The sequence below is a fragment of the Lepidochelys olivacea genome (genome assembly GCF_965140295.1).
Source record: "Lepidochelys olivacea isolate rLepOli2 genome assembly, chromosome: 6".
Classification (NCBI taxonomy): Eukaryota; Metazoa; Chordata; order Testudines; family Cheloniidae; genus Lepidochelys; species Lepidochelys olivacea.
The window spans coordinates 73,592,110-73,615,617 of NC_140416.1; the positions used below are offsets into that span (position 1 = coordinate 73,592,110).

General features: G+C 40.6%; 1 protein-coding gene and 1 long non-coding RNA gene across 2 annotated transcripts in view; one reads left to right on the plus strand and one right to left on the minus strand.

Moving 5' to 3' along the window:
- Nucleotides 1-23,508, minus strand: part of CDIN1 (CDAN1 interacting nuclease 1) — a 255,758-nt gene that overhangs the window by 41,324 nt on the left and 190,926 nt on the right. The gene's annotated exons all lie outside the window — the stretch shown is intronic.
- The window catches only part of LOC311522540, an 81,921-nt gene that overhangs the window by 28,219 nt on the left and 30,194 nt on the right, over nt 1-23,508 (plus strand). The window contains exon 4 of the long non-coding RNA XR_014712159.1: nt 20,003-20,054. This is a non-coding gene — a long non-coding RNA (uncharacterized lncRNA). The remainder of the gene's footprint in view (nt 1-20,002; nt 20,055-23,508) is intronic.

Sequence of the window (23,508 nt, forward strand, 5' to 3'; positions counted from 1 at the left end):
TTTACAGCCAGAATCTCTGTCTGTGTACTACCTAAATATCACAAAAGGAGCCAGAGTGTAACAGACTCTGACCCAATCAGATTATATGTGAGGAGAAGATGTTAGCTTTTATATAGTCCTTTTTATTTTTAAGAGCGGCAAAGGGTCCTGCTTATGCTCCAATACGTCTGTTAGTCTATAAGGTGCCACAGGACTCTTTGCCACTTTTACAGATCCAGACTAACACGGCTACCCATCTGATACTTTATTTTTAAGGTAACTTATAAATAGCTAATAATTATAATGATATTTAACACACTGAAACTGCTGTACTAGTATTAACCTGCTTATTCTCACAACCAACTGTGAGGTAGGAGGTATTATCTTGATTTTACAGATACATAGACACAGATACAGAGAGGCTAAGGCCCAGATCCCCAAGTGACTTGCCCAAGGCCACCTTTAAGTCATTTGCAGAGTAAGGCTAAGAAATAGACTCCCTGTGTTCAGTCTAGTGGCCAGTGCAGAATTTCAGATGCACCTTGCACCCACAACATATATGAGAGTCACATTCAGGATAAGAGTGTAACTAAATTCTGAGGAAGTGGCCTCCTTCTGAATGGAATATCTAGTTTTATCAGCTCTGTCAGTGAGTCAAAACTTGTTAGCATGTTCAAAGACCTCTTTGCCTGAGTTTGCTGGGAGGGCAAAGAGTTCATTGCTACTCTAATTTTTAGCTTGTTCTAAAGGTAACAGTTTCAAATCAGTGTTTTGCTTGTATTTGTGGTTAGTCAAGGGGAGAAATTTGTATTTATGAAAGCTGAGGGCCTGACATCGCTTCAAACCAAAGTCCTGGTTCACAGGTTCAGGCGTTTGTGCTACAAGCCTGCCTGCACCATGCTGCAGAAATGACCTCATCTTTGACCTACTGGGTATTTCTTTTCTAAGGAAGAAAAGAAATTGCGTTTCCATGTTAATAGAGTTCAGGTCTCCTCCTGTCACTGATTACCACTGTTGCTTATTTGAGCCCAATTATGTGTAGTGGTCTTACAAGGGTACACTTCTAAACCAGTGTGAAGAAGATATATGTGCAAATTATATCAACAAAATAACAGGATTTGTACATGTAGGTCCAGCACACATGTGGTCTACTGCTTTGAAGATTTACCTTGTAAGGTGCACTTACTGTCCAGTAGGAAATGTGCTGATCCTACCACTTTTATTCTTTTCCTGCTTGGTTTTCCTGAATGCCACAGACATAGGCAGCAGAGAAAATAGCAGTGCTAACTGTTCATGCAAGAGTAATAATAGCCTTTAACAGAAGAAGAGTAATTACCTTTGTCTAGTTTCCCCTGCTGTAAAATGTAATGAAATACAGACCACTGTCTACACAGCTGATAATATACAGTACTTCTCTGTGTCTTTTGATAAAGCAGAGGCTAGTTATGTGAAATGCCCTTTGCTCATAAGCTAAATTCACATCTTAATTTTGAAAAATCCATTACTGATGGGTAGATTTCCTGAATGCATTTGACAGCTTTCAAGCCAGTGATATTTGGCAAGAAATCTCAAAGCCATGGGAGATTTACAGCCAGAGAGATCATAGAGCATTAGTGGGTTCAGACCCATCCCCCACCTACTCCACTTGGTAACAACGTGAGATATCTGTATACCAGAAGGAAGAGCTTAAGAGGGGTGGCTACGTTTGGAAATAGAAGCCCCTGTTAGCAGCCGGAAGCATTGGTGCTGAAAAGCAATCGCTGGTGTCAAGAACTTTCTTAGCTAAGCACTGCAGCTGGTGGCAATAAATAGCATTCTAATAAAGGAGGATGTTCAACCCATGACATAAGCGAATACTGTTTCAACCACAAAAAGTAATTTATCGTGCCAAATATGTCTGAAATGGCTTTTTTCCTATACATTTCTAAATAAAAATGCTAAAATTTCAATGGGGAAAAAGATCTGCATTTGAAATAAAAACGAAATGGAAAGATCAATGAAAAGAGTACTGCTTTTTAAAGTACGCAATGATACATAGCATCTTAAGGATGTGCACTGTCACAAAGCACAATTACCTCTATTCCTGAAAAAGACAGATGCTATTTTCTAGGACTGTGAATGTTCTATGTATTGCATAAAATCTAATAACTCCCCACTTCCCAGGCAAAATGATAAAAAAATCAACACTTATACTGAATTATCATGATGCCCTTTCTAAAAAACACCAAAAATGTGTAAGCAGAGAAGTCACAAATAAATATATGCCAAGATTGTATAAAAATATGATTCTGAAAAAATATACCCCGAGTCTGGAAGATGAGGGGAAAATAAACAACTCCCTCCCACCAAAACAACACAGAATAGAAAAATGGCCAAGTAAAACCACTAGGTTCATCTGACTTGTTAACTCATTGACTTTATCACAGTAAATAAGTTATTAGTTTTGACATAACCAGTGGTTTATTTTAACATATACTGCTGTTCTTTGTTATACATTCTATTTATACCACATGTTATTTCTATTTCATAATTATTGCAAAATATAGCAATTTCACATACTGTATCCTATCCCACTGGGATAAACATTGTGGATGTGGGACCAGAAGAACTCTCCTTTGACATAAAGTTTATTCCTACTGCTTTTTTTCCATTGGAGAGATTTTTCACTTAGCCCATGCAGAAAATGAACTCTGCACTTAAATGAGTGTGTGGCCCCTTTTGAATAGCATTTTACACAAGAACAGAGAAATGCCAATTTGTTTTCTACTGTGAAGACTGTAGGTGCAAGCCTGTGAAATGAATAACTGGTTAATCTGTTAAACCGTTACTCAAGATAAAAATCCTTTGTACTAGAAGACAAAATATAGCATGCACATTTGAAATGCATTAAAGAAAGGGTTTCTTCTGTTATGCTTTTATAAATGTTTATTAACATTATATTTTTGCTTTTGAAAGAAATAGGTCTGTATGTTTAGGAGACAACCAATACCTGTTTAATTAGCTGTGGAACTCTGTCCTTAAAATGGAATTTTTGCACAGCTTAATTTTTACCCTACCAGTAATAATGACAGATTGGTAGATTGCTTATGCTGTAGCATAAGAGTTAAAGGGCTAGATTCTCAACTGATGTAACTTGACATAGCTCTATTGAAATAAACTGGCATAGCTTCATTGAAGGTACTGAAATCTAAACTCAGATCTTTAATTTTTTTCTTGACTGCAGCTCTTAAAGCCTTAATGCTCTGTTCTATACCACTTCATAATGGTATAAATGACATGAGCCTATTCACATTATAATCTCACTGATGTTGACTTTGAGGAAGCTATACTTATTTATATCAGCTGAGGATACGGCCCAAAGTCTCTTCATGTTGTATGGTAAAGTGATGAAGTCTGATTCTGATCTTACACCAACATAAATGCGCGATAACCCCACTGAAATGAATAGAGTTACACAGGTGGAAAACAGATGTAAAGTGAGATTAGAATTCAAATCAGGGCCACGTTTATACCATGATAAAGTGGTTGTGTAAGGCTTTAAGCACTAAAGTCATGACAAAAAATTAAGTATTGGAGTTTAGAATTGGATGGATACTTTGGAACAATTAAAGGATAGAAGAGGTACACCAAACGTTGTGTTGACTATTTCCTGTAAACTATGTATACAACTATAGCCTTTTTTGATCCTTCTATGTGTTTAAACTAGGGATGGGACCCAGCTGCAAAGTCTGGATCTAGATCTGAACTTACTCAAAGTTCAAGTGTGTTGTGATTGGGGCTAGGGGACTGCAGTCCCAACTCTATTTTAAACTCAAAACTTTTAAGGTAACTCCTATCAGATGTTCTCAGGATTCACTGGAAGAATATCCCAGTAAAAGCCGAAATTAAATATCTCTGGTATTGTGTTTGGATTTTATGAGCATTTCAGTTTAAGGCTAAAATGGTGCTCTCATGCAGACAGCCCATGTTAATAAATTTAAAGTAGGGGCGTTAGCCATGATTTTAAATCACTTGCATACACACTGTTTTCAAAGCAAAAGCAGAGAAGCACAGAAAGTTCATCCGAGTTTTCAGGGTAGTGCATGTGGTGAACATTAGTTTTCTCTTTCTTGATTTTGTCAAGATTGGGTAATGCTGCTGCTTTTCACAAATACTGCACTAGTAACTGAAAATATTTTCCACATGTGTACCACATCAATGGCAGCAGTGATACAAGGGCCTTCATTAAAAGCATGGCACAGCAGCAATGAACTTCCATTGCCATGAGACCTACTTGAACATGCATTTGCCATCTCTGTGTGAATGTATAAAATGTTGTTTTAGAAAGGAAAACAACTTTAAAGAAGGATATGCCAGAGGAAGAATCATATTCAGTAGTGGAACAACATGATGCAATGTTCATTTTTTAAAACTCTGGCTGCTGCATACTTGTATGTGAATTTGGTTTAACCCCATAATGTTTTATTCAGTCTGCTGTTTTCCTAATAATTACCTCACATTTCTCTAACTGCTATCAGCTGTTACTTTGTCAACAGGAAAAAAAATCAGTGTTTCTCTTGTTCTTCCCTTTGTTATATCTGCTTTTTGCTATTAAAGTCAGACTACTAGCTGATCCATGAAGCATTGCTGATTCTAATTTTGGTAGAAACTCTGTGGCCCATATTTCTGGCCAGCAGAGAGGCATATGAGAACAGCCTGCTCGCTGAGAGGAGGAATGTAGACAAATGAAGTTAAAAGGGTTGCCTAGAATGATGGGGTTGGTAGACTCCATTCCTTCAGGACAAAACTGGACCACTCTGCTGTCTGAATCAGTGGGACAGCATTTCATTTTCCTGACTAAACAGCTTGCAGAGTTATTATGTCAGATTATCTACTATCTGCAACAAATAAAACAAATAAATAAATAGATTTCTCAGATCTTCAATGCACTGGAAAATAGCAGGGAAATGTTTTGACTCTGAGTGCTTAGAAAAAAAATCTATTTAACCTAGAGCTGTGAGAGCTCGGAAAACCCATGCTTAGGAGTAACTGCTGGCCTCAAATTCTATGTGGTCCAGTGTCTGGGCACCATGTCAGTTCGGGGTGGAGGAAACTACTATCAGGTTCAGCCAGCTACAGTGGCTAATTGCAGTTTGCCCTGTGTGGTGTTCTCAGTGTGCCAGTGTGATTTTTAGATAACTCTTCCATTCAGTATGAGTTTGTAATACAGAATTTAAGGCAGATGGAGTAATGTCTGACCAAACAAGGTTCTTTTCAGGCAGTTTAAGACCACAACATTTGTTAATAATTATTTTTAGTTTCTGATCTAATGACTGTGACACTCATCTGAGCTGAAGTATCCAGACTGCATGACTGGATGCAGAACTACAAGTTGATATTCTCCTGTAAAATCTAAGTCCTAAAACATCATTGATCAGAATGGTAAAAAGTCCACATCTGTCTCCCTTCCATTCCCCCTAATTAGCTTAAGCAAAAGCCAGGGTCTGTTATTTTGTAGGACACCACCTCTCCTTCTGCGCATTAAAAGACCTCTCACATTTATCTCACCTACGCTGGTGTTAGGGCAGTGTAACTCCATTGACTTCACTGGACTCAGTCCTGATCTTCACTGGTGTAACTGAGTACTGAATCAGGCCTATAAACACCTAGACACTTTGAAAAATGAAGATTTATAACTTAAATTTCACTGCCATTCTGTAGCCATCTATGGGGGGAAATGTCTAAGTTCTAGAAGGTAGCGATAACCAGTGGAGAAATCTAAAAAAAAGCACAGTGAAGCACTTTACCCAGGCCAGCATATGCTACTTGGATTCTGTATTCACAGCCATTCTCTCTTTGAGTGATCTTGCTCTCAGATAAAACATCTGAATCTCCTAACAGACATAGCCAAATGCTGGCAGTGCTCTGACTTACTTCCCATCTCCTCCCTGACAAACATGCTGCATGAATGGCGGAATTTTTCCCAGTAGATATAAAATGAGTTTGTTTACTTAGGCTCAAAACTTTGAGGAACAGCTTGTTTTAGCCCTTTTAGCTCACTTATGTGTGTAAGTAAGATATATTTCCTTACATGACATGTTTGGAATCATTCTCTGATATTTTTCTGCCTTCAGTTGTTTATTTTACTAGCCTGGGATAGGGCCCTCAAGTCTTCTGAGGAAGAATCTGCATCTTTAGGAACTGACAGATTTCAAATGGTCTGCCTGATCTTACATTAAACATCAACTTCAAATAACGAATGTTAAAAAATATGTTTACGCTAATTTATTTCCATCTGGAGAACCACAAATACTGACTAAAGCAGTTCAGAAATTCAAATACCTTTCTCAAAGACAATTAATACACTGAATGTTTTCAATACAAAATATGCTGCTCATAGCAACAGATTAACATATAACCAATCATGGCTGGCCTTGCAAACATATCAGAATAGGCAGTCCTGGATATAACTGTGCATTGTCTTCGTATTATGATTGCTACCCAAGATATATTGCATTCTGATAAACGATTGTTTACATTGTTTTGACAATTGAAGAATTTATGAATGAGACCAATTTGCCTGTAGTGATGAACTGAATTGTAAAGGAACCATTAGCAATGATGACACTATTTGAAATTTGTTCAAGAATTAGATTACATTTTTGCTCTCTTTTTAATCAGGAGCAAAAAGCAGCCAAAGAGCATTTATTTCAGCGTAACAAGCATCTGACAGGTCTCATCAAAAGACCTCACTCACAGATTCAAAGTTATAGGTTGGGGGTTTTTTTGTTTTTGTTTTTTTGCTGTGTCAGATTTACATGACCTCCCAAGCAAGAGTATAAAATTAGGGCCAACAACTCATATTTTCCATGGAGAATGTCATGCTCCTTCCGACTGGTATAGCCATAGAGATGAGATGAATTTCACAGCTTGATCACCAATTGTCAGAAAATGCCCACATGTGAGCCCCCATCTGCTCTCATTGTTTGCACGTAAGGCAGAGAGGGGCCCTGTCATGCAACAAGGCTTCACTGAGAAGTTTGGGCATTGAAGGTACTCAGCAGAATTTGGTCCAAAATGCCTTTTCCAGTATAAAGAAAACAAAAACATGGAAAGAAGAAAGTAAACAAAATGTAACATACAATAGGATTTGATGCTGGGGTAGTGATCTGCATAGTTAAAGAAAATGGCTTCTGTGTAAAAGATAACTACAGTCCAAATTACTTTAATGTTGGATTAAGAGGTCCAGATGTTGGGTTCCTCCATTTCTAGGTATCTCAAATGGACCTGATTTTCAGAAGCCAGCTTCCCAGCATTTTCTGAAAATCTGGTCCTTTTACGACATCTCAGTTGGGACACCCAAAAAATTGGGGGCCCCCAAAATCACAAGTCACTTCTGAATTTTTTTTGCCAGAAAGCAGCCTATAGCGGGTGTATCTTCTTTAATAGACCACACTGAACTGAACAAAAATGGCCATCAGTCTCTGAAGACAGGAAAATGCTTAGAATTAAAGGTTCCATACACAGAAAACAAAGGGATAAAAAGCTACATAGCTAAATACATTAAATTTCAAATGGGTATTCAAAAGATTCAAATAAAGTGATTTTTTGAACATAGAAAAAGTCCAAGTCCTCCATGATCTTTGGATGGAACTTTGGTATCCAGTATCTATGACCTTCCAGAGTACCTCTCTCTTTGTGTGGTACCACTTCAACCTGCCTGGGTTTTGAGGCACAGAACTGTTCTGCTCCGAGGTAAAGGTTTATAAGCAAAACCATTTAGGCTGGGATTTTCAGAGGCCTAAGGGAATTAGATGCCCACTTGAAAGTAAATGGCAGTTTAGTGCCTAATTCCCTTGAAACGCCCAGCTTTATTACCTATATTTATATATATCCTGGGTACAGAAATAACTCCACCCCCAAAGCAATAAACAATCAAACACATAAAGAGAAGCCTCCCTTTATGCCCAAGGTAATGGGAGAGGTCTCTCTCTCTCTCTCTGTCTTCTCATCTATTAACTTAACCATTACCTCAAGTCTGTTCTACTCTAAGACTTCCTATCTAACTGAGGGCCAGGTGTTGAAGTACTGAATGGCCTCAACAGTATTTGATCCCAAATGAAAAGTCTAGGGATTGCCTTTTTTCCTGTCTGAGGCAAATAAAGTGGTCTTTATTTTCCAGTTTCCTCAGTGACTAAGGTACTACTTAGTGCTTCAAACACTGCACCAACAAAAAACCATTCAGGCAGGACTCCACCCTGCCACCTACTTAAAGTCCAGCAACCTAAAAGAATAGCCTGTTAAATGAGTCATATTCATACTTAAACAAATCAGTTGAACATCTACACATGTGGTAACCTCCCTTTGTTAGATTTATAGCATTTTATAGCTGTTTGTTATGCATGTGTTGTGAATATAAAATGCACCTGCATTTCTTCTAGAACTGAAATATATTAGAGACTTTGGGATTCTCAGAAGCACTCAGCATTGGCCTAAATGGGCTCCCCTTAAGTCATTGGTAAAATTCTCACTGGCTTCACTGGCAAGAGTTAGGCCAATGCTGAGCACTCTTGAAAATCCCACCCTTGGTTTTCAACGTGTTTCTTGGAAGATGTGAGCATAAAATACCCATTTGTTGGTTGTATAGCATAGCACGTGTCTTCCATACAATGCTTTGAAAATTTAGCCCCATCTTTATAAACTACTGAAGGAAATTATGTCCTCAGTTAAAACATCAATGGAAAGACCCCAACTGACTTCAAAGGGCTTTGGATCAGGCCTATAATGCACAGAAAAGCCTAAAACATGGAAACAGCTAATTTTATTGTTAATGACCAGGGAATTTCAGAAAAGTGATGGCTCTCTAGGATACAAATATGCACAGGTGTAGGTTTGCTTGCTTACAGTTACCAAATCCTTGTAAAATTAAACATTTTGCAAACATCCCTCCTAGCTTCCCCCTGCAGAAAGTTCTTCTTACAAAAAACAAAAATCAATTGCAGTTAATTTGGTTCATACATTACAAAGATTGGCTTGATCTGTTAAGCTGAGTTTTTCTTCTTGGCTCCTGCAGGAAAATAGGAAATGAGTGGCAATATTATGCTCCCCCACACCAGCAAAAGAAGGCAGAATGAAGAAGTGTGGAACTGCAGGGTCTTGTCTACATGGTGCATTAAAGTGCATTAGAAGGGTATGAGTTGTAGAATGTGTGAATGTGCTGCTCTCTTAACTGCCCCACGTAGACCCTGCTGGCATGAACTGAAATGTACTGCCTTAAACTAGTTTTCACCACTTCAACGTCTGTCTATGGCTACAAACACCATGAGAACAGCTCTTCATAGTAAGTTAATGTGAACTTAGGTACATTTTAGTTTACATCAAGAAGGACTATAGAGTGCAGTTGGAGTGCAGATTTTAGAGTGCTCTAAAAATCACATTAATGTGTTTGACTGTACTGTATAGACAAGCCCTAGGGCTATTGGCTTGTGTTCATAGTTTGCCCATTACTATGTGCTGTTGGGCACTTCACTTAACACTTCTGTGCCTCAGTTTGCCCATCTGTCAAATGGGAGTGCTGCTGGAGGATTAACAAATGTTTATTAAGTGCTAAGAGTTCCTCAGATGGGGGATGGAAGGGGGGCAGGGGAAAATGAATCACCAAGTACTTAAGAAACAACTGCGGAAAACCACTAGTAAAACAGAAGCTGAAAGCAAGTAATGCTTTTCAGGAGGTGTTCATACTCTGTGGGTGAAATCCTGACCCTAGTGCAGTCAATGGCAAAACTCCTATTGACGTCAATAGGGGCAGGAATTTGCCCTGTATTTTTAGCCATTTATGTAACTGGCCAGGTTTTGGAGCAGGATGTTAAGGGAATGTGTAACTGAATTAATCTCTCTGCTTTAACAAAAGCCATTTCCTGTGATCATTTGGTGACCCCAAAGTAACAGTGAGAAAGGAGTGGCAGAGACACAGGCAGGAGGAGCTGTGCCAAGAAGGCCTTTACAGCATACAATCCATAACTCAAACTTTGGGTGCTCTCTCTCAGCTGCTTTGTTTTTGCTCTGACCCCTAATTGCCATAATCTCCTCGTTGCTGGAAATCCGAAGTTAAAGTTCCATCTTCCAAATAGTAGAAAGTGGTAAAATGCACAGTTCAGGAAACCCAAACAACCTTAATTCTGCCCTTTGACCTCATGTAAGTTTCACACATTGGCTGCAAGAGGTAGACATTTTTATGACGGTGCTGGCAGCCATTTTTATTTGTATGAGCCTGGGATCTCTGGAGCACATAGCTTTGGCTCTGTACATATGTTTCTATGATGCAAGTATGATTTCTCTAGACCCTGTTCCCTGGCACATACATTTAGTAGGTATTTATCCACAGCGGAACTGTCATTGGGCCAGAAGGAGAGAGGGAATGACTCTGTAGCCTGTTGGTTAGGGCACCCACCTAGGAGGTGGGAGACTCAAAGTCCAGTCCCCCTGCTCCAATCACTTTTTCCACAGTAGAACAGCTTCAGCATGAGAGATTGAGGGTGCCCTGCATCCGTATATCCTAGAGCTCAGAGAACTTTTTTGAGAGATTGGAGACCCCTGTATGGATTTTTTCTTCTCCTGAGGCATAGGAAGGAAATTGAATCTGGGTCTCACACATCTCAGGTAAGTGCTCTAATCACTGGGTTAAACATTATAAGGTCACCATCACTCCCACCCCTTTTTTTTGTGGAGTGAGGCACAAGATACATGCTCACAAGAAATTACTTGGATGGCTAAGGTGCCTGACTGCAGGAGATGGCTCCTGTTCAAGATAGCTAAGCAGAGATAAGTGCTTCCCTGGACTTAGGTGCCTTTGTCCAGAAGAGGGGAAGGGTTTAGGACACACACTGCTTGTCAGCATCTCCCATTGGCTAGTTTAGGTGGCTTCCTACCTAGTGTGCTTGTGGCTTGCATTCTCTACGTCTATCTCTCTCCATTCATTGTGTGGGAGCCTAGGTGCTTAATGTGATGAGATCCCCAGGGTGCAGCCTGGGACTGTGGGACCGCTGTGCCCCCTTAACTCTCCATGCTTGGCTGTCTCTCACAATGCTTTGCTAGTGACAAGCAACAAACCCGTCCAGGTGTTATCACTCACCATAACTGCATGTGGAGCCCCACACTCAGCTAGATTGCATGAATGCTCCCAGAGCCACTCATGCATCACACAGAGAAGACACCAGCCAAATTCCCCCCAGCTCATAGCCTTGCACCTCAGGAATATACCAACTTGCATGCTCAAGACCCTTTCTTGAGCAATGCAAGTTTATTAATTGGGTCACCACTTCATCAATCGAAAGTGGATATACACCAGCCTTTGTAAAGCTGAGCAGATTTACCAAGCACTTCAGGCAAACTCACTGGCAAAGATAAACAGTAAAACAAGTTTACTGACTACAAAAGATAGATTTTAAGTGATTATAAGTGATAAACAAAAAGTTACAGTGGTTACCAAAATAAAATAAAATATAAGCACGCAGTCTAAACTCTCAACCCTATTAGACTGAGCAACATCTAGATTAAGCAATTTTTCTCACACCACTGGATACTGCAATTCATAGTACACAGGTTTCATCCTTGAAACCTGGGCCAGTCTCCTCTGTTGTAGTCTTCAGTCTTCTGAGTGTCCTTGTTGCTTGCAGAATAGGTGGAGGCAGGGGAAAAGGCCAAGCATGGGGCTTCTGTGTTCTGTTTTATACTCGGATTCCATGTGCTTGGAGAACATATGTCCAGGCATATCTACTAAGCATTGCTGAGTCCCCAGGCAAGGTTGAGCAATTCCCTGGGTGTGGTCTTGTGCAAGTGAGTCATTTAATTGTAACTCCCTTGCTAGACAATAGCTGTTGATGGTTGTTTGACACTCACCTGGGCGTTGGTTACTTTTACTTGCTGTTGTCTCTGGGAAGCTAATATCTGGTGAATTCCGCAACTTACAGCATGTTTTTAGTGACAACCATACAACACAATCTCATAACTTCATATGCACTAATGATATACGTAGTTAGATAGAACAATGACTTTCAGCAGATGATAACCTTTCCCCTGATACCTCACATGGCATGCTTTTTTATGCAATGTCACAATTATATATAGATGAGAAACATGGGGGTTACAGGGAGCTCCGCTGAGGTATAGTGTGTCACACTTAACTCAGCCTTTTTGGATCCCAGTGTTGTTCCTGTGATTTTTCTAGGTGCCTAAAAATTAGGCATTGCAGTGCTGAGCCTTGGAACAACAGGTCTGGGTCAACAAGTCAAGCTGCATTCTTTCCATCTCATGGATCATCACCAGAAACAAGGGGGGTTGTGCATGCCAAATTGGGTCAATAGCTACACCTGCACAACCCATTGTACTCAGATTATGCTCTCAGTGCCACCTATGCAATATTCAAAACCCTGAGTCTGTAAAACTATGTGGAAATCTCATGATAAAAGGATGTTTTGTGAAATTTTCACCACTTCAACGTCTATCTGTGGCCAGGAATAGCATGAGAACAGCTCTTTGTGAAGGCTTTTAGCACTTTTTGTTCTTGCCGTAGGTAGAGACAGGAAATTAAAAAGAAAGAAGGTTTTAGCTTGAGTTCCATTATGGAGATGTGTGAAGGTTGAGACCAAGGGAGGAAGATGGATGAGAGTCTTACACTTTCTCCACTGATGCATCCATTGCTAGTTTCAAATATTTCCCTTATCCCTCCCTTATCAACACAAATAAGTAGTTAGTTCATTTCTTATGTAGGAATGCACAATTTGTTTTGCTCTAACATCAAAGCACATAAACAGAGAATGAGGTGGATTACAAGACAACCTTGTTCCTCATTATTCAGTTCTTCCTTCAGGTCAGTAGGACATATTTCAGCCCCCCAAAGAGAAGGTGGCATCTTGTCTTTCAAATGTTGAGAAAGCTGGAAGAGAGGCTGGTCTCTTTCTCCCAGGCAGGCTAACATTATTACACTCTCAGTTATTTGAAAATTGTTCAGCACTTGTATGATCTGATGAGATTTATGTTTTGGGTTGGTTCAGTGACTCAAGACATATCTTTTAAAACATGAACAAAATAATGTCACATTTGCTCTATCTCATCCCACTGAACAATCCGGGAACAAATCTGGTACATTTCTGAATGCTGTTTTTTAAAAGACTGAATTCAAACAGTATTTTGTGCTCCCTTTTCACTAAATTAACAATGGCACAGAGAGGTAATTTAATCAGCTCAAAGATACCTTTTATATTATGACAAACCTGTGCACCTCCAGGGTGCTCATCTGCCAAAGAGCACATTTTATATGTCAGTCAGATGTGTGAAAACTTGCCAGTATTTTTGTGGTGTCTATAGCATGGTATTTATGATAAAAGCTAAGTACAATCAAGAGAAACAAACGAGATTCTGTGCTCTTTCTCCAAACCTGGGAAATTAAACAGCACAGGCTGGACAGATCCTCAGTGATTACAAATCAGCATAGATTCACTGAAGACAATGGGGCAGTGTTGATTTACACCAGTGGAAAGAATTTGGCTCCAGATCTCTGTATGGAAGTGGCCATACTGAACCTAGGACACTACTGAAGAAAGTATTGTTTGCAGTATTCTAACCATTTGGTATGAGCGAAGCTTTCTAACAGGAGAACAATGAAAAAGATGAAAGAAGCCAGACAATGAAACAATCATTTAAAAAGAACTTTCTTTAAAAAGAATCATTTAAAAAGTTCATTTAAAAAGAACTTTCTTTTTAGTCCTCTGCCAAGTGCAATGGAGATAACTAGTGTGCAGGCTTCACAAGCTGCCCCTCAATCTGGACCTGTGGAGGTGAGAGAGAGGGAGAAAGCAGAACAATGAAGCAAAGAGAGACAATGAAAAATCAGGGCAAAGATGAAGACAATGAGAAAACTTTGCAAACGTGCTTCTGGAGCCCACACCCTTATGGGTTTGATCTTTCTCCCAATGAAGTCAATGCCAAGTCTCCTATTGAATTCAGTGTGCAGAATCAGACACTTAAGACCAATTACATGTATTCAGATTTATACAGTTTTGTCAACATAAGGCAACATTTGTCGACAAAACATTGGCGGTGTACACACTGCAATGCTCCTCCTGCTGGTTTAACTTTCTTGTTATGACGACATAATAAAACTATCTCGATAAGCAGCATAGAGGTTAGGCCAATGCAGTTAGAGCGACGCAGTGTCAATGTAGACACAAAGTTGCTTATGTCACCCTAAGTGGCTTCCTGGAGGTATGCCACAATGCCTACCATGACTGCTCTGGTCACCATTTTGAACTCCACTGCCCTGCAGCCAGGTACACAGGCATGCGCCTCTCCCCTTTTAAAGCCACAGGAAGTTTTGAAATTGTTTTTCCTGTTTGCTCGGTATGGAGAGCTCACTGCCCAGCAGAGCATGCCGGCTCCACGCAGCAAATGCACTCCTACCTGGAGTATGTGGGAGGTGTTGGATCTCCTGGGTCTGTGGGGAGAGGAGTCTGTGGGTAGAAATTACAGTAGGGAGAGAGGGGGAGAGAATCACAAGGACCTCCCTACATTTGACCCCCCATTCCATGTATCTTCCAGGTCCACAGCAGTACCCAAGGCACTCCACCCCACAGGAGCCACACATACACTCAGCTGTGAGGGCCTTGTTGGTGTACGTGCTTGTGAATTCCCTGTCCCTTCCTCTTTAAAGATACTCTCCCCTGCATGCATGAAGTTTACCTCAGCATTACATAGCTATGTTTACTTGGGTGTGGAATAAAAATCTACGTATGGAAACTGAATTTATCTTTGTTATTTGCTATCACATGGTGACTGCTGCTAACAGTCAAGACAATAGTAATAGGTGCATGTGCATTGTTACAGTTGGGCACATGCACCAATCATTACAAGGGTCATAACACGGTGCAAACAAGCAATGCCAGGCTCAGCACACTACAGCAACACACATTACTGTGGCTCGTTGTTAAAATGCTCCTTAAAGGCCTCTCTCAGCCAAATAGGCAGCCCATCCCCCACTGAAGTCCTCTTATAGCCTTGTGTTCATAACGCACAGCACAATACATGCTTTCTGACAGAGATGGCAGGCTCACAACTTACCAAGGCAAGAAAAGTGTCTGGAAACCTAATAGAATGCTCATGGAACGATGGAATTGAAAAACGCTGAACTTGCCCCCATGAGGCATTGCAAACCCTTCCCAAAACACCCTGCGGCCAGTTGCACAGTGGGATAGCTACCCATGATGCGCTGCTCTCTGTGTCGATGCAAGAGCTGCTACTGTGGATGTGCTCACCGACACAAGGAGTGTAGTGTGGACATGCAACAATGGTTTAAATGCAGTGGTGGCTGTAACTTAAGTTGACTTAACTTTGTAGTGCAGACATAGCCTTCGAAACAACATGTTTGAAATTAGATTCTTTTGTCACCTGATGAAGCTTAAGATTCTGGCTTTCCTCCTTGTGTCAGTTCATGACCCCCAAAACACCATCATAAGGAATTCAGGAGCATGCTTTTAAAAAGATTATTTTGCTATCTTTGAGTGCTACTGTAGAAAGGCAGAGCCAAAAACTCAATATTTGTCCAAAAGCTTTGCTGTTCTTCTGTCAATATTAATGGTAACAGGGAAGAAATCGCTGAAGGTCTGACTAGACTAAGATTAGACATTTTAAAACCCTTGTGTGGACAGGGCAAGTTGTGTTTTAATATGTTAGCTGGTCATGGGGAACACTAGGTTCCCCCTAGGGTTCACATTGATCAGTGTTAGCTAAAACATGCAGTGGCGGCAGGTTTGTGTAATTTTTGGTGGTGCCTAGAACGAGTTCAAGTCCCGTCCCACCCCCGACACATCTGCCTTGTAAGCTGATGTATATTTTCTAAAATAATGTAAAAATGGACTGAAAACAGTAAGCATTTAACAGTTTCCCTATATTGCACAATATCACTATCGTAAGGACAATTTATTTAACTAAGAATATCAACTTTATTCATACTCTTTTGAATATGGAAACAACCAAGCACTCTGGGATCAAGAACCCTCAAAAGCAAAAAGCTCTGTCTAATTCACTATTGTACTCCAACCACGTAAATCTTGATAGACAAGACTGAGGAAAGCTCCTTTGCTTATCTTTTTGATTTGCCACATGTTTGTTTTGTATAACTTCAGTTTGCAAGCTGGGTGTCGAACTCAGGCCATCACTTGATGAATTACCCTTTTGTTCTTTTTCTCTGGGTAACTTTATTAAGTTATTATTTATCCATCATTGATTATTATTAAACAAAATTAATGGGTGGGGCCAAGGGGTTTGGGGTGTGGTGGGGGCTCAGGGCTAGGGCAGAGGGTTGGAGTGTGGACATGAGGGCTGCGGGGTGGGGCTGGGGATGAGGGGTTCACAGTGCAGGAGGGGGCTGATGGCTAGGGTCAGGGGGGTGAGGGCTCTGGTGGGGGTGCAGGCTCTGGGGTGGGGCTGAGTGGGGGATGAGGAGTTCAAACTTTGGGGTGCAGCAGGGAGGCTGCCCCAGGGCTGAGGCCAGTGAGAACTCCCCCCAGCCCTCTCTCTGCCTGCAGCAGCGAGCTCCGGTGGAGGGACCCCGCTTTGTTCCCCCTCCCCCCAGCACAATACTCACCCAAGCCCCAGGCTGCTGCTCAGGAGGTCCAGACAGGATAAACCCCCTCAGAGGTGTCTGCTGGGGCGGGGGGGGAGGTTTGCTATGCTGCTGAGGATCCTGACCTCCTCCCTGCACAGGTGCAGCAGCCAGCCTGCTGCCAGCGCCGCTCCCTTAGCTGGCAGTGGCCGGCGAGGGAGTGCAGCGTGGAGCTGCAGGGGGCAGCCGCCCGGTGCCCAGGGCGCAAGTGAGGCAGGGACACTCGGAGGAGGTGTGTGGGGTGGCAGGTGGGGCCGGGGGAGAGACCCAGCCATGAACATTGTTGGGGCCGGGCCCCCAGGGGCCTGAATTTGCTGGAGCACGGGCACCACAGGCCCATACAACTCGCCGCCCCTGAAAACATGGTCGTTCATATGACTTGAACACACTTTTTATCTCACGCTAAAGAAACCCAGAAAGGAGATTGAAAAATAAATTGGATCAGACAGAAGAGAAAGGAACAAAAACAGCAAAATGCAGGAAAGCTCCATAAAGGAAAAATAATGGAGAATTTTGGCAGAGAAAGTCCACAGCCAAAAATGTATATGTAAGAATTTCCGAAATCAACAAGCAGAACATGATGGGGGTGGGGACTGATAAGTTACTTTCACTTTAGAATATGACACCTTTACAGAATGTCTCAGAACAGAAGAAACCCTGTTCCTCTCTACTGGGAATAAGACACCTTTGTAATGACCCATCCAAGTCTTAGCCTGCTTTACACGGGTTCCTGAAAAAGCCTTGCCCTTGCTGCTCCATGCCATGATTGGGCAAAAGGGCAGCTGCCACTTAAGTCTCTGGTGACAGTGGGGCCTTCCATCCACCATCCTTTGGGATGCTGCAGGTTGTCTCAAGATATCAAGCTCTTGGTTGCTAAGCTGCTTCTCTTCAAAAGCAGCCACTGAAGTGTAACAGAAATGGGGACTGTTTTGCTCCTCCCAATGATGTGTACAGAGCTTGACACAAGGTACTAGATCCTGAAGGCAGAAAAGAATATAAACAGTTTTAGGAAAGAATGTGGAAGAAAGTAATAAAAGCAAAAGGGAATATTGATAATGTTTAGAAAAACAAATAGAACTCATATAGTTATAGGGAAGAACAGGAGTTAGTGCAATGCTTTTCAGTGAGAAAGCAAAATGTGAAACAATTCTGACTTTATATATAGGGGAGCTTATTTTCTACACATTGTAGCAGTGCACCTATGCTCAACAAGGACAGCAGCTGGCAATGAAATCCTTGTGAAGAAGCTTTCCAGTGCTAGCTTCTGATTCTAGCCACTCAAAGTAATTACGTATGTCAGTGGCAATATTTGCATTACCCTAGGGCATGTCTACACTTCAATACAGTACCTGTGGCTTGCCCAGGTCAGCTGACTTGGGATTGTAGGGCTTTGGCTGCAGGGCTATACAATTGTAGTGTAGACATTTGGGCTTGGGCTGGAGACTGGGCTCTGAGACCCTTCCTCTTTGTGGTGTCCCAGAACCTGGGCTCCAGTGAAGCCCAAATGTCTACACTGCAATTTTATAGCCCCGCAGCCTGAGCCCTGTGAGCCTGAGTCAGCTGACACAGGCCAGCTGTGGGTTATGACAGCATAGCTCTACTCCCAGAGAAGGTATTGCCACAAGGGATGCACTATGCACATTGCTAGCAGTAAAAGCCATTTCTGGGTCTATAGAGAATGTCCCAGAATGCAGGGCTATAGGATCAGACCTAATCAATTTACCTACCTTGAAACTGACAGTTCACCAACCTGACAAATCCTTGATGAAGAGCATGTAGGGTTAGGATACGAGCAAATAATATAAAGTGAAAACTAATACTAGGGTAAATCTACATAAAAATCACAGGCCAAAATCTCAGCGAGTATAGATCAGCATAACACCATAGAAGAAGCCAGAATCACTGAAGTCAGTGGAGCTATGCCAATTTATACCAGCTGAGATTCTAGCCTCACAAGGGTTTAGACCAGATAAAGAAAAAAACAGGAATGATAGAATAGTGAAGCATAACTCTTCATCTGGGGCAGAGGGGAGTGGGAGGGAGAAAAACCTACTCACAATGTGCTTTGTGTGGTTTCATGTCATCATCATCATCATCAGTCTGTGGCAAAGAATTGGAGGGCGTGTGTAGAGCTGGAGTCTCCAAAAGGTGAAGCTGTCCCAGTGTATGAGAAATCTGAGAATGAGCAAGTGGCAATGTGCAACGGATCAAATGGGATGTGATGACAGCAAATTACTAATATAACGAGGACTGTGTGTAATAAATTGTTTTACTGTGATAACTTGATTCTTCTGAAACAAAAGAGATGCACTCTTCTACATCATTGCTGAAGTGTAAAAAGTATCTTATCTGGGGCTTCAGATTATAACAAATATTTCTTTAACCATAAGGTCAATATTTTCACCTTTTGGATTTAGATTAATCTAAGTCAAATACTATTTGGGTACCTTATCTGCTTACATTTGGGGAGTTTAAAATGAAGTTCCAACTAAAATTAATGGGCCAGATTCTAAGCTGCATTGAACATAGGACTGGAAGGGACCTTCTAGGTCATCAAGCCTAGTCTCCTGCTATCGCAGGCTACTATGTTTTGTAATCCTTTTAATAAGTGTATGAAGTTCAGTCTTAAAACCAGTTAGATTTCCTGCCCCCACTTTTCCTATTGGTAGGCTGTTCCAGAACTTAATGGAACTGAGCTCAGAGCAAACTGGATGGGTGGGAGACAAAGGTGGATTTAAGACCTCTTTACTTCCCTCTCTCCACCACTCCTGGGGCTAGCGGCTACTAGCTGTGGGTGTAGGGGCTGGCAACCAGTTTCAATGACTGGAAATTTCAGGGGCACAAGGATGCCCAGACCTTGCCCTCTTCCCCTGCCTACACTTTACATTTGGGTAAAGAAGTAATATTGAAGTAAGAGAAATTCCCTATTGGCTAGATCCTCCAATGTTGTGCCAGCAGATCAGTGCAATGTGGCTGGGCCAAGATCTCTCATTTGATAACAGAAGTCTTCGGGGTCATCAATCCTAACTCTGCTCTATGAGGGAGTAGCGATATTATAACCTGTGGGCAAAGGTCCACCTAAGGAAGAAAACTTGTCTACTGTTCCAGCTAGAAGGATGAACGAGTTCTCTAGTAGCTTCCTCAACTCAATATTTGTTATACAAACCAAGTTGTCAGTTATATGTCACTGATAAAGAAGGCTGACAGTAACAGAGTTTGCCCATATGGAGAAGCAGTATATGTGTGTGTATATGCCAGTTCCTTCCTGCCAACATATTTAATCATTTGTACGCAACACTATGCCAAACATTAACAATGTAACGGTGTTAAGTGCATATGGAAATAAAGTGACTAATTATACCCATTTTTATTTTCTCATTCATTAAGGAGTTATGCTGGGACAGAACGTGAAATGGACCTGACTGAGGATTACAGAAAAGTAAGAGCTGAGTTAATCCAATATCTCCATTTGTTATGGACTATTTCTGTATCACTCTTGTTTCCTGGTAATAATACTTTGCATTTCCACAGTGTTGTTTATCTGGAGATTTCAAAGTGCATTTACAAACATTCAGTAAATAGGTAAGAATTCTTATATCCATTTTTACAGAAGGGGAAACTGCAGTAAAAGCAAGTATAGGTACCAACCTTTGAACATGTTGGCTTTAAGTTGGGCCCTGCCTACATTAGAAACATTTACACGAGGAAAATTACATTACTGGTGCAACACCCTAATGAAGATGCACTACACCAGTGTAAAACAGGATTTACACCAGTGCAGTTTACTTCACTGCACTTTTTTAGTTAGTTTAGTACTGATACTCTGTTCAGCCCTGTATGGTACACAAAAATTAAGGCAGTCCCTGACTTGACTTTCCCCTTCTGCGCTGAATCACTCAACTGGTTCTCCCCATTTCACCCTATCCTATAACTGCAGTGTCCTTTAGGTATCTATTCCATAGTTCCCAGCACCGGTTCCAGTAGTGCATTGTAGGAGAATTCACAAGACCACTGTTGCACTGTGGTACAATAGCATGAGGAACTTGCACTAAAATAACTGTGGCTGACCAGCTGAGGCACAAATGGTATTCAGCCCTGCTGAAGCACTGTCCACTCCAAATGGTATTTAGCTACCCATAAAACTGCTTGGAGCACTTTTGTGTGTGGATGAAAAATGTTTTATATACAATTAGGTGGAAGAAAATATCACATAGCATAGTAAATTTCTCTAGTATATTCAAGGCCCTACTCATCCACTCTTTCCTCTTATCGTGTTACCCTCTGCCAATGTCACCCTCATCTGGTGATTTGATAGCATCTCACACAAGCATCTCTATGCCCTCTTCAATACAGCGCCTTATGCATCAAACACCTTCTCTGAACGAACCTATCAAACTATTGCACTCCTCTCAAGACCCACCTCTACTGCACAGCAATTAAGAGTGGCTTTGGGGCAGACAGAGATAATTATAAATAAAGTATGTGCCAACTAACAGAAACATTCAGTTGTATGTATTTGATCATATCCCTCTTGTCTCACCTTTCACATGTCTCCTGTCATTGTGGGTAGGGACCAGAATTTCATGTTTTTGTACAGTATCTGCAACTTTGATCCAGACTGGGGACTCTGGCCACGAATGTGAAATACATGTTAAATAATAATAATAAAGTACACTGTAAGTCTGTCCCTGTGTCCATGAATGAGATGTCACACAGCAGTAGCTGCCTGCAAAGTGCAACTCATGCTGTTGAATCTATTTGAGCAATCTATTGGATGTCTACATTTGCATAATGTTTGTAACCTTGACTTGGTGTTGGGTTCATTAGTCCTTAAATACAAGTAAGGTGGTGTGGGGTTCCCCCCCCCCCCAGCCAAACTGTTCGCTCAATAGTCCACTGTTATTGGAGTTTAGTTGATTTGCGTTTCGGTGGAGAATTGTGTCATGCAAATCATGAATGCTATCAGAGTTTATCTTACACTAGATACTTATCTTAATGTACCTTAGTTTCATTGGAAAAGTTTTCAGAGGTAGAAATCATTTAAGACTACATATTAAGGGATAATAATAAATGGATGGGTTTACAGACATTTGACTGAACACAGAGATGAACCTTTTACCACTATTGAATGTATGAACTGAAAATAAGATGTAATCAGCTTATGTATTGGATCAATTCATTCTCTAGGAAAATTTGGCATTGCACAGATACAACCCACAATGACTTTCTTTACAGAAACGTACGGGAACATCTTTAAGGGTAAACAGCAAAAATATTTTTTCAATAAGAAAAGAATAAACACACCTCCCCAAAACCTGGTTATAATGGGAATAATCTTAGCCAAGGATATTTCTCTGAGAATTAATAACCAACTGGGGTTAATGGTCATTGGCTTCACCTTAGGCCCTCAATTAATCCTTGAACCTCAACTGTTACTACTTAATTGACTTAGTTTCATTTCATTTTAACATTTCAAAGTGATCTCCCTAGAATCACACTGACAGAGTAACATGGTCTCTGTAGATGTGCACTGACATGGTTTCAATATTGTTATATTGTCTCCATACACTTGCATTGACATTTCATTTTGTTTTGACATCACAATGCCACATCCATGGATCTGTGCAGATGACATGAGATTGTTCAGATTAGGGTAAAGCCAGTCCAAGAGAGTGGGAAACTAGTATTTTATAGAATGCAAACAAACTGCAGCACATGAGCTCACTTAAAGGCTATTAAAAACTAGACTGATTAATATAGTCAATTTGAACAGCATTTCAGTGTACTTTAAACAAAAAATCATAACTAAACTATCTCAAAAAATTAAAAAAAACCCACGTCACTTTCCTAAACCTGTCTCTTCACTTAGATCAACTGCAACTATTGAGACACGGTTAAGAGGTTAGTGGCCTGAGAACTATACCAGTTAATTTATTAAAGAAAAGAAAATTGATATTACATTTCATGTTTATTATAGGCTGCAAATAAATTATGTATATCTCAGGCATTCCCAATAATTAGTATCAAAACAATTAACTGAGTACTGTACGATGCAATTCCAAATCAAGATAAAATTCTTTGTATAAACTGAAATAGTTAAGCCAGCAACGTGAGGTTTTTCCTATAATGTGGAAAAGTTTAGAGAGGCCTTTTGAAGTGCTTTGATCAAGCTCTAAAATAATTTTAGTGGATTACTATTGTACTAAAATGATAATTTATAGTAGCTGACCTAAGCTGCTCTTTGTATAACAGCCATACATGAAACAATAGCAGGAAAGTGAAAAACACAAGGGGAACTAAAGTTGCTCTGTTTATTATTTAGCTCATAATTACATCTTCCTTATTTAATCTTTTGAATCCTGGCATGTTCTTAATAATACAGGTTCAAATAATATTTACTACACACAAGAGGGTTAGTTTTGAGTAACACATTTAGACTATCCAAACTTTGTGTAACTTGTGACCTTTCCCTAACCTAAGCAAGGTCTATTTTATACAGATTGTACTAGATAGACAGTTCCTCTGTAAATGGTAAAGTTGCCGCCAAGCTCCCATTGTTAGCCATTTACTTCATTTTTCAGCAAGGCATACTTTTAATTCCTATCACCCAGCTGTAAGGAGCCTTCTTTAGTTTTCTTCTCGTCAACTTCACGTAACAGGGGTTTCTCTTAGCAGACTGCAAAACCCACTGGAAGTGGCACTCTGCAGTTTAGATAAACAAACTAGGAATAGTGCTTTTTTAAATTCTTGTAGGCAACTTGCTATTGTAATTCACAACATTTGATCAGCATTCATAGTAACAAACATGTTTGTTATCTATTCTCCGAAACAACAATGGTGCAATTCTTCAACACCTACCTTGAGTAACACTTACTAGCTACTGACATTGCTGG